The 16,512-nt window shown below is 53.3% G+C and overlaps 1 protein-coding gene across 2 annotated transcripts in view; it reads left to right on the forward strand.

Annotated features, from left to right (window-relative positions):
• Positions 1 to 2,863: 2,863 nt before the first annotated feature.
• The window catches only part of LOC306757220 (nuclear receptor coactivator 3-like), a 56,450-nt gene continuing 42,801 nt past the window's right edge, over positions 2,864 to 16,512 (forward strand). For both annotated transcript variants that reach the window (XM_079242185.1, XM_079242188.1), the window contains exon 1: positions 2,864 to 2,928. The gene's annotated coding sequence lies outside the window, so the exon portion shown is untranslated. The remainder of the gene's footprint in view (positions 2,929 to 16,512) is intronic.

Genomic DNA, 16,512 nt, shown 5'->3' on the forward strand with positions numbered 1-16,512 from the left:
TCCCATGCAACAGGTCTCATTTGTTCAAACTTCTCTGCGTCTTCTCTTCTCCTGCAGCTATGCTTTCATAACAACAGCTTTTGGATTATTTTAACCCTTCCTGTCACATTTTAATGGAAGGTGTCTGAAAAGTAAAAATAAGAGCATGTTAACAAATAAAATAAAACTAGATAAAACATGAGATGTTGTGGGTTCACTCTTTCTGCAATGACAGAAAAGTCCAAGTTATGTAAAAATATTTCTTTTCCCTGCAGCTGTTGCCATTAAATCTTCATGTAAGATATGACGCTGAGAGGACACACGCCATAACAAACAGTAAGATGTTTTCATTTGGCATCGAACTCTTAGAGACGATCCCAGTTTGCTGCTTGGGGTCATGGTGGGACTCAGCTGGCTGCAGACTGGGAGGTGGAGGTGCAAACTGGTATTTTATGGGGTTACATCTCATCAGATCATGGTTTAGATGTCAGACTGGTGCGGTTTGGCTGTGAAATGCTGGTCTGCAAAGCAGGGGGGGGTTTAGAAGTTTCCCTGCTGCACCCAACCTGGCTCAGTGTTTCCCAGTCCAGGTCCTCAGCCCCCCCTGCCCCAAAACACCTGAGTCAGGGTCCTGAACTTCCTCATCAGGTTCTTTGCAGCCTATCAATGCGCCTTCATCTCATTCAGGTGTATTGAAGGGCTGAAACATGCAGGGGGGGCTGAGGACCTGGAAACCTTGGCTGTGTGGAACCAGGAGGACCCCGACCCTTCAGGACCAGGACGGAGGAGCCCTGGTTTAGTTAGACCCCACCAGCTGCGTAAAAACGACGTCAAACAAACCTGCAGAGCTTCGTTTCCAACTTCCAGCTTCACGTGAAATAAAAACTACTTCGGCAGGCGACGCAGGCCTGGGGGGGGGGGGGGGTCGGGGTCCAGTGACACCCCCAGACACGCATTTCCACCACATTAGTCATGTTTTATGGTGCAGACTGCAGGTTGGGACGTGTGGAGCTGCTGGTGATGAGAGCTGCAGGCCTCCAGGTGGCGCACGCTTCACCTTCTGCACGCGGAGCTCCATCACGTCCCACATCTGACCCTGTTTTCCTCTTTAAAGTACATTCTGGATATATGTAGGAAAATCATTCATTAAAAAATGACTTTGGCTGCTTTTCATTAAGCTCTGTCATCTTTATTTAAATAAATAAAAACCAGGATCATCTGAGACTTTGGTCAAATAAAAATCATGAAAATAACGTGAAGATTAAAAATGACTGTTGTTTTCTTTTACTTTAGCTTTATTAAACCTTTACCAAATCATTTCTTCATCAAATAAATCATGCAAGCTCAGGAAGCAGCAGTAAGTCTGCATGTAAAGAAGCAGCAGGTTTAAAAACAGAAAAAATAAAAGTTCAGAGGAAAAGATTTCTACCTTGGACATACTTCTAACTACATTTATGTCTGAAGCTATTAAAACAAAACAAACTTATCAAATGTGTCTTTTGTCAACTAAAGATGAAATAAACAGAAATTATTCGGAAATTAGATTTCTAAATTTATTTGAAGTGGTATCTTTAATAGATCTAAAAGAATTTTTTATCATTTACCAGTTCTGCATGGTGTGTGTGTGTGTTGGGGGTGGGGTGAGGGGGGGGGGGGGGTGTCAGCTCTTTACAGGTAAACCAATCTGAATACATTCATGACTGTGGGGCTATCTCCTGCCCTTTCAAACTGTTATCTCTTGTCCTTTCAATGCAGAGAAGGGCCGTGTGTGTGTGTGTGTGTGTGTGTGTGTGTGTGTGTGTGTGTGTGTGTGTGTGTGTGAGAAGTGTTTCACACTGGGGAGGCAGTTTGCCATGTTCAGTGGGGGAAGGGGCACACAGAGGGCCACAGGCCCCTCTTTTGGTCCCACTGGAATGTAATCGAGGCTTTCTCACGCAGAAAGATTCATGTTAAAACAGATGAAATGAAAATGTACTTTTTATGTTTGGGGAGTTAATCAGCTCATGAATGATTTAAATCTCTTCAGTAAGAAAATATAGCAGAGAATGGACGCTTTTCCTTCAGTCGGGTTTGGAATATTTCTGGGAAATTTACAGTTGTGTCTTTTAACATTTCAGGGGAAAAACAATCATGTCTTTCCAGTAGTTATATGTCAGGTTTAACATGTGACATGTTTTTCATTTTATATGTTAAGATACATCTAAAATAATGCATCGATGCATTCTTTATACTTGTCAAAGATTTGGTCAAAATATCAAAGATTTCTTTAAAAAAAGCTATTTCTCTTCAGAAAGAAAATGCAAGCAAAAAGCTAAATTGCCTGTCAGTTAATCCCCCCCTCCCCACGCACACAAACACACACAAACACACACACACACACACACACACACACACACACACACACACACACACCAACCTTGGCTTTCACTCCCTCATCATTCAAAGAGTTCAAGAACCAAGACATCTCAAAGACACACTTTCTTCCATTATCTGAGACAAATGTTTGGTGCTTTGTTAAAAAAAAAAAAAAAAAAAAAAAAACCATTATTATGACTAGTTATACAAATAACAGTGCACCAATATAATAATAATAATAATAATAATAATAATAATAATAATAATAATAATAATAACTGGTAAAATACTTGTTAGAAACTGCTTCTCCGCCAGTTTATAAATAACCATTTAAATCTCTCCTCCTAGTATAGCTGACCACTGGTCACGTCACCTCGGGGTACGTGTAGTGCACTTCCGGGACTATCCGTGCAGTTTTGATGCGACATGCGCAGAGAAAGAACTACATTACCCAGAAGGCGCTGCGCGCCCCACAAGCTGGCTCCCTCCGCTCTGGGAGTGTTTCCCATTTAAACAAACACGGCTTTGCCGAAGATGGCGGAGAGTTTGTAGAGGCCAAAAGAAACTGGAGAGTCAATGAAAGCATCGAAGCCGGTGAGTTTGTGGAAGTGTTTGACTTTTAGTTCAGAAACCGGTTTAAAATCCGCGCTAGCTCGTGTTTTTAGCGCGGATTAGTGGCGGAAGCAGCCGGCGTGGCTTCGCCTCTGACGGGCTGCTGTGGAAGCCGCGGCGGAGAAAGCAGCCGCCGTGTCGCTGGCTGTTGTGGAATGTCGGGCTGGAGGTTGTTCAGCGGTTCTTCACCACCATCTCTGCCCCTCCGGGTTGGGAATTGTCCGCTAGCCGGGAAGTTAGCGGCACGGCGGCTGTCTCGGTCTGCAGATCCACGCTGCGTGGAAGTGGAGCCGTTTGGAAAACAAACCTCAGTTTGTGCTGAAAGCTGTTGGTTGGACTTCAGATGCTTCCAGGGAAGGAAGAGAGAAATAATCTCTGTTTGCGTGTGGTTGGTAAAAGCTCCTGTTTTATTCACTTCAACTGATTTAAAATCGCAACGTTACAAAGGAAACGTGGGTTTTTGGTGAAAAGTTTAGGATGAGAAGCATCTTGAAGTTGGGATTTCTAACCTGGTTATCCTTCATTGCTGACGAGTAAACTTAAACCAACCAGGTCAGCATGTTTTAGGTGGTTAGAGATGACCTCTGCGTGATCATAGAGGCCATCATCATGCGGAGGGATGGAGGGAGGGAGGGATCCGGTCTGGAGCCGGGATCCGGGTCTGGAGCCGGGATCCGGGTCTGGAGCCGGGATCCGGGGTCTGGAGCCGGGATCCGGGGTCTGGAGCCGGGATCCGGGGTCTGGAGCCGGGTCTGGAGCCGGGATCGGGGTCTGGAGCCGGGATCGGGGTCTGGAGCCGGGATCCGGGTCTGGAGCCGGGATCCGGGTCTGGAGCCGGGATCCGGGTCTGGAGCTGAAGAGGATGTTCTTGGAAGCAACCAGGGACCTATTTGCATAAAGAGTGTCAGAAACTACGTTGAAACGATCCCGTTTGGTAGAGGGGTTATTTGGTAACTTATTCTGCAGAAGGGGCGTAAACTGGTGTGAAACTGGGAATGAACGGAGAGAATGGTGCTGATGGCCGTTTCCAGCCATGGGATGCGCTGACTCGTCTTTATCTGAAGCCTGATAGAACGCCCATTACTCAAGCAGCGGTATGTGGGACGTAGAAGAACCTCCACTGTGGGAACCTGTCCAGTGAACTTCTTCTGCTCATATTCTTGGCAAATGGAGCCCCTGTCCTCCATTCTCTGCTCCTTTATCGGCCACTTTCTTTCTCTCACACACAGGGTGTCAGGCTGGGTTAACAATGAATCAATCTTTCTTTGACTGCAGAAGCGACTGCGATCCACGGCTTTCGCTCTTTGTCTGCCATCCCCTGTGTTCTCAATAATTCATTAACTTATCACTTTTTCTCATGGGTCTCCCTGCGGCGGCAGATTCTGAAGTTGCATCACATGATTGATGTTGAAATGAGCATAAATTTAGTGGCATTGCATTCTCATTGGCTACTTCTCATTGCTTCTTTTTACCTCAACCTAATTTCCTGTCATGTTTGGGGTTTAGCGTCCATTTAAGAACTCATAAAACACTTTAATATCTTGTATATTGTGTCACATCGCTGAAAGAAAAATCAAGTCATAGTGATAGTTCAGTTAACAACAGGATACCGGGAGCATCTTCATCAGCCTCGGATGCAGCCCGACTACGTTGGATAGGATCCGCAGCAGAAAACTGGGGTGAACGAAGTCTTGGGGCTTCCGTGGCCACACAGACGTCATCAGGAAGGTTCAGCGTTATTTTACCTCGACTAACCGCGTAGCGCTGCCGAGACACGACGATAATTCCACTGCAGAAGTTCCTTCTGGAATCTTTAAGCCAAGAGGGGAATCCTCACCAGGGCAGTCCGCGGTTTCTGTTCCATTATCTATGGGCCTGAGGCCGCTGTCCGGTCAAAGAGGAGCGACGGCCGCCCCGTCGGCGAAGGGGAGCGACGGCCGCCCCGTCGGCGAAGGGGAGCGACGGCCGCCCCGTCGGCGAAGGGGAGCGACGGCCGCCCCGTCGGCGAAGGGGAGCGACGGCCGCCCCGTCGGCGAAGGGGAGCGACGGCCGCCCCGGCCGGCGGCGAAGACAGCGTCTGAGCGGTTAGAGGACCAAACAGCAGCAGGGTTAGGGGACCATAAAAATATTTATTTTCAGTTAAAACAGGAAGATCAGAGGTAAAAAATGAGGAAAAAGTTTGGTTCCACTCGCTGGAACCTTTTTCATCTTTACACTGTGAAAAATAAAGAAAACTGGTTTTCTTGTCAAGTTGTTTTATTTTTGGACCAGAATAAAAAGCAAACGGTTGAATAAAAGTTATTAATAATGCAATTATATTCATCATACTTTGGTTAGTAATAACGATACCCAAAGCTTTAGCTAGAAATGGCTCCAGAAGGTTTATTTCATCAGTCTTCATCAAAGTAGTTTTTATTCAACCAGGGGAAACCCCCCCCCCCCCCCCCTCCCCCACATAGTTAAAGAATTATTTCTATTTATGTTTTATCATTTTCATTTAGCTGCACATTAACTACAAACTCTGCTTCTGATGATCGTCTGAAAGTAAAACACGGCGTTTAGTGCCCATCCCAGGTCACCCTGGTGTGTTGGTGGATAAAACTCCACAGGTAGGTTGGCTTTTCTTCTTCCGTCAGGCTAAATATAGAAATATCTGCTCAACAAGATCGTCATGTTTCCACTGCTAAAATATTTAGTCGCTTTCGCCCAAACAGAGTAAGAGTGTGAAGTGAGGCGCTGCTGCAGCCAGACAGACCAGAGAAAGCCATATTTCCTGTTAAGTGCTGCAGTCTTGTGTTTAAAGTGACATCTTGTTGGTCTTCCTCCACACTGAGATGGAAGCGTTGGGCTGGTTGAGCCATATGTGATCCATGCACACGTCTGAAAGCCAAACGGGCAGCCTGGAGCAATCATTGCACCTAATTCAGTTATAACCAGCGCAGATTTGGAAGAGTTCTCGCTCTAGTCCCCGCTGATTGGACGACAGCAAGAGTTTATTAGGAAAAGGAGTGCCAACAGCTTTGTCCCCCTCCTGTTCTTGCTTTTCCTCTTTAACTTCAACTCCCCCCTTTAACTTTCGCTCCCCCGGCTGAGGAATGCTCATAAAACGGGTTCACCTGAACACTGAGGGGGGGGGACTCTGGCCTGGTTTTGTTGCTATTGTAAACGTGAGCAAGACCTTGTTTGTATTTTTTTTAGGGCTGATTTTTATTGAAAGAGAAGAAGTTTGAGGAGAGGACACAAACAGTCTGGTTGTCGTTCAGCAGAAAGAGGCTGAGAGCGGGGAACGCTGCGTAAACTTTTCCTTCCGATGAACCTGCGCCGGTGGCGGACGCACTTTGTCACAAGTCATCAACAAGAATAGAAGCTAAAACTGAACATTTAAGTCAAAAGGATGGAAATCACAGTGGGGTGAGGAGGTGGTTGATCTGAAACTCCACGGTAATAAAGTTAAATTGTTTGGAACCACGCTGCAGAGTTCAGCTGGACCGAGTCACAAGTTGGGCTGATGGCGAGATTAGCATCGGAGGTACTCACCGATCCTGGCAAAAGTAAGGGGATCCGGATGCTAACACCACCCGTTACCATGGCAACGGCACCATGATTCGCTTTTCCTGCCCCCCCCCCCCCCCCCCCCCCCCCCCCACACACACACACACACACACCCAAACGTCTTGCATGACTATTGCTTGTAGGCAACAGGTAAACACACACCTGAGTCACTGTTGTGTTAGCGTTTAGCATTAGCGTTATGTTAGCAGTTTAGTGTCATTATTCACAAGAATCTCCCACAAGCAGCACAGCAACATGCCTCACCTGCAGGGCGGAAGACACCAGCTACCGTATGACGGAATCACGTCAGCGCAGCAACAAACACGAAAACCGCCTTTAAACGAATGTGGAAAAACCAGAAATCAACCATAACGGAGGAGGTTTTAAAGCCGATTGCCACGACAACCACCTGCTGTCCACGCCCAGTTCCCAGGTTTTTTATGGAAACTCTTTGAGTTTATTCACTCGATGTTAGGGGAAACTTGTTACGTGTTACTCACGGCGTTCATTTGATTCGTTTGTATAGTTGAAGCCGTTGAATGATGTCATGCATCAAAGTCTGTCATTTATTTAAATGGTAGATTAAATATAAATGTTAATGTCACACTCGGTGTCAGCAGCGGTCTTTCCAGGAGACGTTCCCAGTACTCTGATCCAGTTGTTGCTTTTTATTTTATTATCTCTGCTCCTGTGTTGGTGTGAAGATCTGAGATGAAGCTGTTTTTGGTGTACTGGTGCGGTTTGATGGTCCGAGACAGTCCTGCAGGTTTTGGATGTTTCCTGCTTCAGCAGCTGGATCAGGTGACTGGGTCCACATGTTTACTTAGCCCTCTTCTCTTTGTCATGTTCTCTTTGATTTACATCAGGTGTGTTCAGCAGGGAAACATCTAAAACCTGCAGGACTGTCCGTCCAGACCAGAGACCCCTGGTCACCACGTAGACACGACTGTTTCATTAAACGCAGGTTGGAATGAGCGCAGAGACATATTTTTATTTTCTCTGTGAAGTCACGTCCTTTCTGCCTCGAGTTCGTAGAGAAGTCATAAATGACGGACTTCCTCGCCATCATTTCAGGCTCCAGACGTAATGCAGCGTGTCAACGCCGGCCAAGCATGCGTTGCAGAATTTATGACACTTATTTCTTAATTGGCCTGTTTTTCATATTCCCTCTACATCGAGTGGAAAATTTTCCTTCCTCCATGACTGGTCTTCCCTCTGCCCGGTGAAGTCACTGCTGTTTATATGGCTGGTCGTCATGGCAACGCCTTCAGTACACAGCAGGATGCTGTGGTCCAGCCGATGGTTGCCTCTGAACTGCATCGCATGGAGCTCGACGTCGGCAAAGTTGGGTGGACGACGGGATTGGCTCTGATGCAGCGACTTTCACATCGTTCCTACAATAAACAGCTGCGGTACGATGCGGTGCGGGCGACTCGGTACGATGCGGTGCAAGCGGCTCGGTACGCGGTGCAAGCGGCTCGGTACGCGGTGCGGGCGACTCGGTACGCGGTGCGGGCGGCTCGGTACGCGGTGCGGGCGACTCGGTACGATGCGGTGCGGGCGACTCGGTACGCGGTGCAAGCGGCTCGGTACGCGGTGCGGGCGACTCGGTACGATGCGGTGCGGGCGACTCGGTACGATGCGGTGCGGGCGACTCGGTACGATGCGGTGCAAGCGGCTCGGTACGCGGTGCGGGCGGCTCGGTACGCGGTGCGGGCGACTCGGTACGATGCGGTGCGGGCGACTCGGTACGCGGTGCGGGCGACTCGGTACGCGGTGCGGGCGACTCGGTACGCGGTGCGGGCGACTCGGTACGCGGTGCGGGCGACTCGGTACGATGCGGTGCGGGCGGCTCGGTACGATGCGGTGCAAGCGGCTCGGTACGCGGTGCGGGCGACTCGGTACGATGCGGTGCGGGCGACTCGGTACGATGCGGTGCGGGCGACTCGGTACGATGCGGTGCAAGCAGCTCGGTACGCGGTGCAAGCGGCTCGGTACGCGGTGCAAGCGGCTCGGTACGCGGTGCGGGCGACTCGGTACGCGGTGCGGGCGACTCGGTACGCGGTGCGGGCGACTCGGTACGATGCGGTGCGAGCGGCTCGGTACGATGCGGTGCGAGCGGCTCGGTACGCGGTGCGAGCGGCTCGGTACGCGGTGCGAGCGGCTCGGTACGATGCGGTGCGAGCGGCTCGGTACGATGCGGTGCGAGCGGCTCGGTACGATGCGGTGCGAGCGGCTCGGTACGATGCGGTGCAGGCGACTCGGTACGATGCGGTGCGAGCGACTCGGTACGATGCGGTGCGAGCGACTCGGTACGATGCGGTGCGAGCGGCTCGGTACGATGCGGTGCGAGCGGCTCGGTACGATGCGGTGCAAGCGACTCGGTACGATGCGGTGCAAGCGACTCGGTACGATGCGGTGCAAGCGGCTCGGTACGCGGTGCAAGCGGCTCGGTACGCGGTGCAAGCGGCTCGGTACGCGGTGCAAGCGGCTCGGTACGCGGTGCAAGCGGCTCGGTACGCGGTGCAAGCGGCTCGGTACGCGGTACGGGCGACTCGGTACGATGCGGTGCGGGCGACTCGGTACGATGCGGTGCGGGCGACTCGGTACGATGCGGTGCGGGCGACTCGGTACGATGCGGTGCGGGCGACTCGGTACGATGCGGTGCAAGCGGCTCGGTACGATGCGGTGCAAGCGGCTCGGTACGCGGTGCGGGCGACTCGGTACGCGGTGCGGGCGACTCGGTACGATGCGGTGCGGGCGGCTCGGTACGATGCGGTGCAAGCGGCTCGGTACGCGGTGCGGGCGACTCGGTACGATGCGGTGCGGGCGACTCGGTACGATGCGGTGCGGGCGACTCGGTACGATGCGGTGCGGGCGACTCGGTACGATGCGGTGCAAGCAGCTCGGTACGCGGTGCAAGCGGCTCGGTACGCGGTGCAAGCGGCTCGGTACGCGGTGCGGGCGACTCGGTACGCGGTGCGGGCGACTCGGTACGATGCGGTGCGGGCGGCTCGGTACAATGCGGTGCGGGCGGCTCGGTACGCGGTGCGGGCGACTCGGTACGATGCGGTGCAGGCGGCTCGGTACGATGCGGTGCAAGCGGCTCGGTACGCGGTGCGGGCGACTCGGTACGCGGTGCGGGCGACTCGGTACGCGGTGCGGGCGACTCGGTACGATGCGGTGCGGGCGACTCGGTACGATGCGGTGCGGGCGACTCGGTACGATGCGGTGCAAGCAGCTCGGTACGATGCGGTGCAAGCGGCTCGGTACGATGCGGTGCAAGCGGCTCGGTACGCGGTGCGGGCGACTCGGTACGATGCGGTGCGGGCGGCTCGGTACGATGCGGTGCAAGCGACTCGGTACGATGCGGTGCAGGCGGCTCGGTACGCGGTGCAGGCGGCTCGGTACGATGCGGTGCAAGCGACTCGGTACGCGGTGCAGGCGGCTCGGTACGCGGTGCAGGCGGCTCGGTACGCGGTGCAGGCGGCTCGGTACGATGCGGTGCAGGCGGCTCGGTACGATGCGGTGCAAGCGACTCGGTACGATGCGGTGCAAGCGACTCGGTACGATGCGGTGCAGGCGGCTCGGTACGATGCGGTGCAAGCGACTCGGTACGATGCGGTGCAAGCGACTCGGTACGATGCGGTGCAGGCGGCTCGGTACGATGCGGTGCAAGCGACTCGGTACGATGCGGTGCAGGCGGCTCGGTACGATGCGGTGCAAGCGACTCGGTACGATGCGGTGCAAGCGGCTCGGTACGCGGTGCAAGCGGCTCGGTACGCGGTGCAAGCGGCTCGGTACGCGGTGCGGGCGGCTCGGTACGCGGTGCAAGCGGCTCGGTACGCGGTGCAAGCGGCTCGGTACGCGGTGCAAGCGGCTCGGTACGCGGTGCGGGCGGCTCGGTACGCGGTGCAAGCGGCTCGGTACGCGGTGCAAGCGGCTCGGTACGCGGTGCGGGCGGCTCGGTACGCGGTGCGGGCGGCTCGGTACGCGGTGCGGGCGGCTCGGTACGCGGTGCGGGCGGCTCGGTACGCGGTGCAAGCGGCTCGGTACGCGGTGCGGGCGGCTCGGTACGCGGTGCAAGCGGCTCGGTACGCGGTGCAAGCGACTCGGTACGCGGTGCGGGCGACTCGGTACGCGGTGCGGGCGACTCGGTACGCGGTGCGGGCGACTCGGTACGCGGTGCGGGCGACTCGGTACGATGCGGTGCAAGCGACTCGGTACGCGGTGCAAGCGGCTCGGTACGCGGTGCGGGCGGCTCGGTACGCGGTGCAAGCGACTCGGTACGCGGTGCAAGCGACTCGATACGCGGTGCAAGCGACTCGATACGCGGTGCAAGCGACTCGGTACGCGGTGCGGGCGACTCGGTACGCGGTGCGGGCGACTCGGTACGCGGTGCAAGCGACTCGGTACGCGGTGCAAGCGACTCGGTACGCGGTGCAAGCGACTCGATACGCGGTGCAAGCGACTCGGTACGCGGTGCAAGCGACTCGATACGCGGTGCAAGCGACTCGGTACGCGGTGCAAGCGACTCGGTACGCGGTGCAAGCGACTCGGTACGCGGTGCAAGCGACTCGGTACGCGGTGCGGGCGGCTCGGTACGCGGTGCGGGCGGCTCGGTACGATGCGGTGCGAGCGGCTCGGTACGATGCGGTGCAGGCGACTCGGTACGATGCGGTGCAGGCGGCTCGGTACGATGCGGTGCGATGGAATGCGGCGCCACTAAGACAAACAGCCACAGTCAGATGATGCCGTGTCTGTCCGTGCACACGTGTGCACGTGCAGGTTTATGTCCGGCTTTGTTTTGGTTCTGAAACAGATTTCCAGGTCATGTGACACCTAGGGCTGGACGATATATCGAATATACTGGAGATATCGTGGCTAGTCCTCTGTGCGATATAGAAAATGTCTATATTCGTCATATTGGAGTATCCTGTTGTCACGCAGGTGTTTTTAGCTGTGGGCGGGGTTTCCTCCCTCCTCCTCGACTCTGCACCGCTTTGCACGGAGAGTTAAAGCAAGCGCACCTCGTTACGTACATAACGTGAGCTACGTGCTACGTCATGAGAGGCAGCGTGGAGACACTTTCTCGCTAAATCTGGCGACTTCTTGTGAGAAGCGACAAATCTAGCAGCTTTTACAGGAGTTATTGGAGACTTTCCTGGTGTTTTGGCGACTGACTTTAAAGCGCATATTGTAAAGTTATTGTCAGAAGGAGAGTCTCTCCCCGTCCTAAAGCACTCAGTCGCTCCGGCTGCAGCTGCAGCCAGTCAGAGGAGCAGAGAGGACACCTGCACGACTCCACCTACAGTCACAATGAACAGCCAAATCCACCACTGATCCCGCTCTGGATTACAGAGTGGGACGTAAATTACAGTTTTTCATGTCACGCAAAAATAATTCATTCTATTTGATTACATTCACAGCCTCTGTCACTTACTCACCTCATCCACTGTGTGTGACACAAGCATATTTATCTAGCTCCTCATGTCTCTAGAAAGTACAGAAAGCAGTGGGAATCAAACCCTGAATTAAAAACTGTCTGAAGCCGTTTATTGGAGACGATACGAGGACATTCTGCCTGGATTATAAGACTGATTTCTACGCTAAACTCTGCGATTAAAAAAATACACGACAACTCAAAAACGTATCCATAAAGCAAAGCCTTATAATAGTTCATCATTTGAAAAGTCCCCCCTAGAGCACCTATTTTCATACGTTGCATTTATTACATCATGCAAAGGCACTTTATTTTGTTTTAAAATGACATGTTTCTGCCGATGCTTTAACTGTTCAATAAATACGGTTTTGATCAGTTTGCTTCGTTACAATTTCATCTTTTTGGCATGAATGTTTAAAATCAGCATATCTTAATGCAGTATGAACAATTATGTTTTAATAAGACACAAAATCATCTTACTGATGTGATTGTATGCACCAAAGCATTCATTCAAGGCTGAGGTAAATATCGAGATATATATCGTATAACGTGACATGGCATAAAAATATCAGGATATTACTAAAAGGTCACATCGCCCAGCCCTAGTGACACAGTTCCAGCCATCATTTGTCGCTTCTCTTCCTCCTCGCCTTCGTTATCGACCTCTGAACAATCAATGATAGTCCTCGTCGTCATTTAGCTGTTAGTCATCCTGTGCCGCATTTATGTCTTTTTCTTCTTCTTCTGCATGATGAGCAGAATTTTATCAGTTTTGTTTTATTTCGTGTATTTTAAAAGATCTTAAGAGATAAAACCGGTTTTGCAAGTTTCCTCTGCTGTTGTTTCGCCCTAAACGCCGTCTCTGGAATCTCGCCTGGTTCAGCACATGAATGGAGGAGGAGGAGGAGGAGGAGGGGGAGGAGGAGGAGGAGGTGGGGGAGGGGGAGGAGGAGGGGGAGGGGGTGGAGGAGGAGGAGGAGGGGGAGGAGGAGGAGGAGGTGGAGGTGGAGGTGGAGGAGGAGGTGGAGGAGGAGGAGGAGGTGGAGGAGGAGGAGGGGGTGGTGGAGGGGGAGGAGGAGGAGGAGGTGGAGGAGGGGGAGGAGGAGGAGGAGGAGGAGGTGGAGGAGGGGGAGGGGGTGGAGGAGGAGGAGGTGGAGGAGGAGGAGGAGGAGGAGGAGGAGGAGGTGGAGGAGGAGGAGGAGGTGGAGGAGGAGGTGGAGGAGGAGGAGGAGGAGGAGGAGGAGGAGGTGGAGGAGGAGGAGGGGGTGGTGGAGGGGGAGGGGGAGGGGAGGGGGTGGAGGAGGAGGAGGGGGTGGAGGAGGAGGGGGTGGAGGAGGAGGAGGAGGGGGAGGAGGAGGAGGAGGAGGGGGAGGAGGAGGAGGGGGAGGAGGAGGAGGTGGGGGAGGAGGAGGAGGTGGAGGAGGTGGAGGAGGTGGAGGGGGTGGAGGAGGAGGTGGAGGAGGAGGAGGGGGTGGTGGAGGGGGAGGAGGAGGAGGAGGGGGATGAGGAGGGGGAGGGGGGGGAGGAGGAGGAGGTGGAGGAGGAGGAGGAGGAGGAGGAGGAGGTGGAGGAGGAGGAGGGGGGTGGTGGAGGGGGAGGAGGAGGAGGAGGGGGATGAGGAGGGGGAGGGGGTGGAGGAGGAGGAGGTGGAGGAGGAGGTGGAGGAGGAGGAGGGGGTGGTGGAGGAGGAGGGGGAGGGGGAGGAGGGGGAGGGGGTGGAGGAGGAGGAGGTGGGGGAGGAGGAGGTGGAGGGGGAGGAGGTGGAGGAGGAGGGGGTGGAGGGGGAGGGGGTGGAGGGGGAGGAGGAGGAGGAGGTGGAGGGGGTGGAGGAGGTGGAGGAAGAGGAGGAGGAGGTGGAGGAGGAGGAGGTGGAGGGGGAGGAGGAGGAGGGGGTGGAGGAGGTGGAGGAGGAGGAGGAGGAGGTGGAGGAGGAGGAGGTGGAGGGGGAGGAGGAGGAGGTGGAGGGGGAGGGGGTGGAGGAGGAGGAGGAGGAGGTGGAGGGGGAGAGGGGTGGAGGGGGAGGAGGTGGAGGAGGAGGAGGTGGAGGGGGAGGAGGTGGAGGAGGAGGAGGTGGAGGAGGAGGAGGAAAAAGGGAGATGGGAGGGGCTGGAGTTGTGAAACTGGCGTCAGACCTTCTTTTGAGTGGAATTCTTTAGAAGGGTCGGAGTTCATGCGCTGCAGCGTGGCGCTGTGATTGGCTGAGGAAAGGTGACATGAAAACCAGGGTAAACTTTTGACCCCGGCGCAGCAGCTCTGCAGGAACGCCCAGGCTGAGTGGCGTGGTGGAACAGAGCGCGCTCTCTTCCTGTGTTTACTCCGCCGATCCAGCAGGACGGGGGGAGAGGAGGGGGATGGAGCACAGACGGGGAGGACGGAAACACGAGGGGGGAGGGGGGATGGGGAAATGCTCAGAGAGCCTCAGTTTAAATGTTCACATCAACCATGCCGTTCGCTTCTGGACTGCGAAGTTCAAAGTGTTTGATTACCGTCTGATCAGTTATTTAGCGGCGCGGACGATGTGTTAGGAGGGTCGGCCGCATGCCGGCTGGGCAGACGTTCTGGATGCTCCGATAAAAGGCTGTTCCCTCACTGATTAATGAACTCATTTCCATAATGTCAGCCTTGTGTTTGGACTGCTTGCTCCGACCGTGGCCGATTCGCTGCTGATGGCGTCATGTGCTGATGTAGAATGAAGGGATTATTAAAGATGAGTTCGTATCGACGCCCTTCTTGATCCTGTAGCGGTCCTCTTTCAGCGGTGATGACGGATCGCTGGAGGCGACGCTAACAGGAGAATCTGCCATCCCTTTGTTTTCTCCTTCATTTGTTGTCCCTGGTTTTCTCTTTCTAAGAGCTTGCATGAGGAAAATGCCTCTTTGGGGCGAGTCAAGCCGCGGTGGGGGAGGATTTTTCCTTTTCCACAGGAAACGGGCAGCGCTATGAAAGGGTCTGACTCAACACATTCACCGTTGTAGTTTTTCATTTCTGCTGTTTCCTATTTTAGCTCTGCAGTGAAGTTTGTCTGAATCATTTTCACAACTTTAAATGTTTGTCCTGTGATTAGTTTAGAGCTGCAGAGCTTCAGGAAAATCTGCAATCTGCGATTTTACTGTCAAGACATCATTTAATAAATAAATAAAATTTAATACCTCTGATCATTTCTCATGCAGAGCCTGAAAAACTGTCACGGACATCGGCTGAACTTTCTAGCTTGTGCTGTCTTAACGCTACTAGCATTGTTTTCGCTAATGCTGGAGTTTAGTAACTTTTCTCCTTTACAGAAATCCTTTGGTCAGAACCTATCTCGCCGTGTCCTGCAGCCAAAAGACGAGACATAACGTAAAGTTTGAAGCCGTCTATACGAACCTTTGATAACTTGTTAATGCACTGACATCTCGGTAACATGGCCGCTGTCTGATGTCTTTAGTCTGATTGTCCATGTCTGCAGATACGATGTCATCGAGACTCGTGTCACCGTAAGATGATCTGCCGGATCCGTCTACAGCTTGGTGGTTGTCTTGTAGAAGGCGGGGGTTGGAACACGTCTCCGAAACTTCCTGCAGAGTTCCTGTCAGTCGCGTCTCATCTCCAGTAACCAGCCTGTGGTTGTTTCTTCTGCCACACATCGCTGCTGGTTATCGTCCACAACTACACCGCTCCTTCGTGTTCTCTACAGCAGCTGCCGTTGGCGCCGTCGCTCCGTCAGCCGCCGGCGCCGTCGCTCCGTCAGCCGTCAGCCGCCGTCTTCTTGGCGTCTTCTTAGCTCTGAAATGTTCGCTTTGTTCCAGTCTGAACGGCTCTGAGCTGAAGCTTTTCGCTGGAAACGTCAACTTTCGAAGATCCTTTTGGTCATTTTCATTCACAACCTGGAATTTATTTCAGTGCATTAGAGGGAAAAGTTTGCATCTCCACCAGACGCGCTGTGTGATGGTTGGAATTCATCCTTTCCTCAGCAGCACCGTCAGACACGGGTCCAGACAGGGCTCGGCGTGGCCGGTGTGAAAAACGGGTGGAGTTAACGTTCTACCAGTTGAACCAGGAGTGTTTGAGTGGGAAGAGAAGCGCTTTCCCACCCTGGAGGTGCATGCTGGGAGTGAGGAGAGGAATATGGAATATGTTCACACTGCAGCTCTCTCAGCGCAGATCAGTTTTCTGATTTTGTTTTGCAGGGTTGTTGACATTATCAGTTAAATGTGACTTCTTATCATTTATTAAGAGCCATGGCGTGGAGAGATCTGCACGCCCAGAGTCACTGGCATCCTGCCGTGCCACGTGGACACTGCACATGTTGCTGCATCCATTTGGAAGCTGAGAAAATAACCGATGAGGGAAAGAAGGCGTGAAGAAGAGGGCTGTACCTCGGAGAACCAGAACCCGGGCACATTTCTGACGTCTGTCTTGCTTCGATGACATAAAAGCAGCGACATGACTGTTCAGAATGAGGAAGGTCATGTTTATGCTTGAATGAGTCGCTCTCCCATCTTGAGTCTCTTACTGGTACCAGTAGCAGAGCGTACCGCCTAACTTTCATCCCTGCACACTACCGACTTGCACAGCGAGCGTCTCCCGGC

The sequence above is a fragment of the Telmatherina bonti genome, assembly GCF_933228915.1.
Source record: "Telmatherina bonti genome assembly, chromosome: 6".
NCBI lineage: Eukaryota > Metazoa > Chordata > Actinopteri > Atheriniformes > Telmatherinidae > Telmatherina > Telmatherina bonti.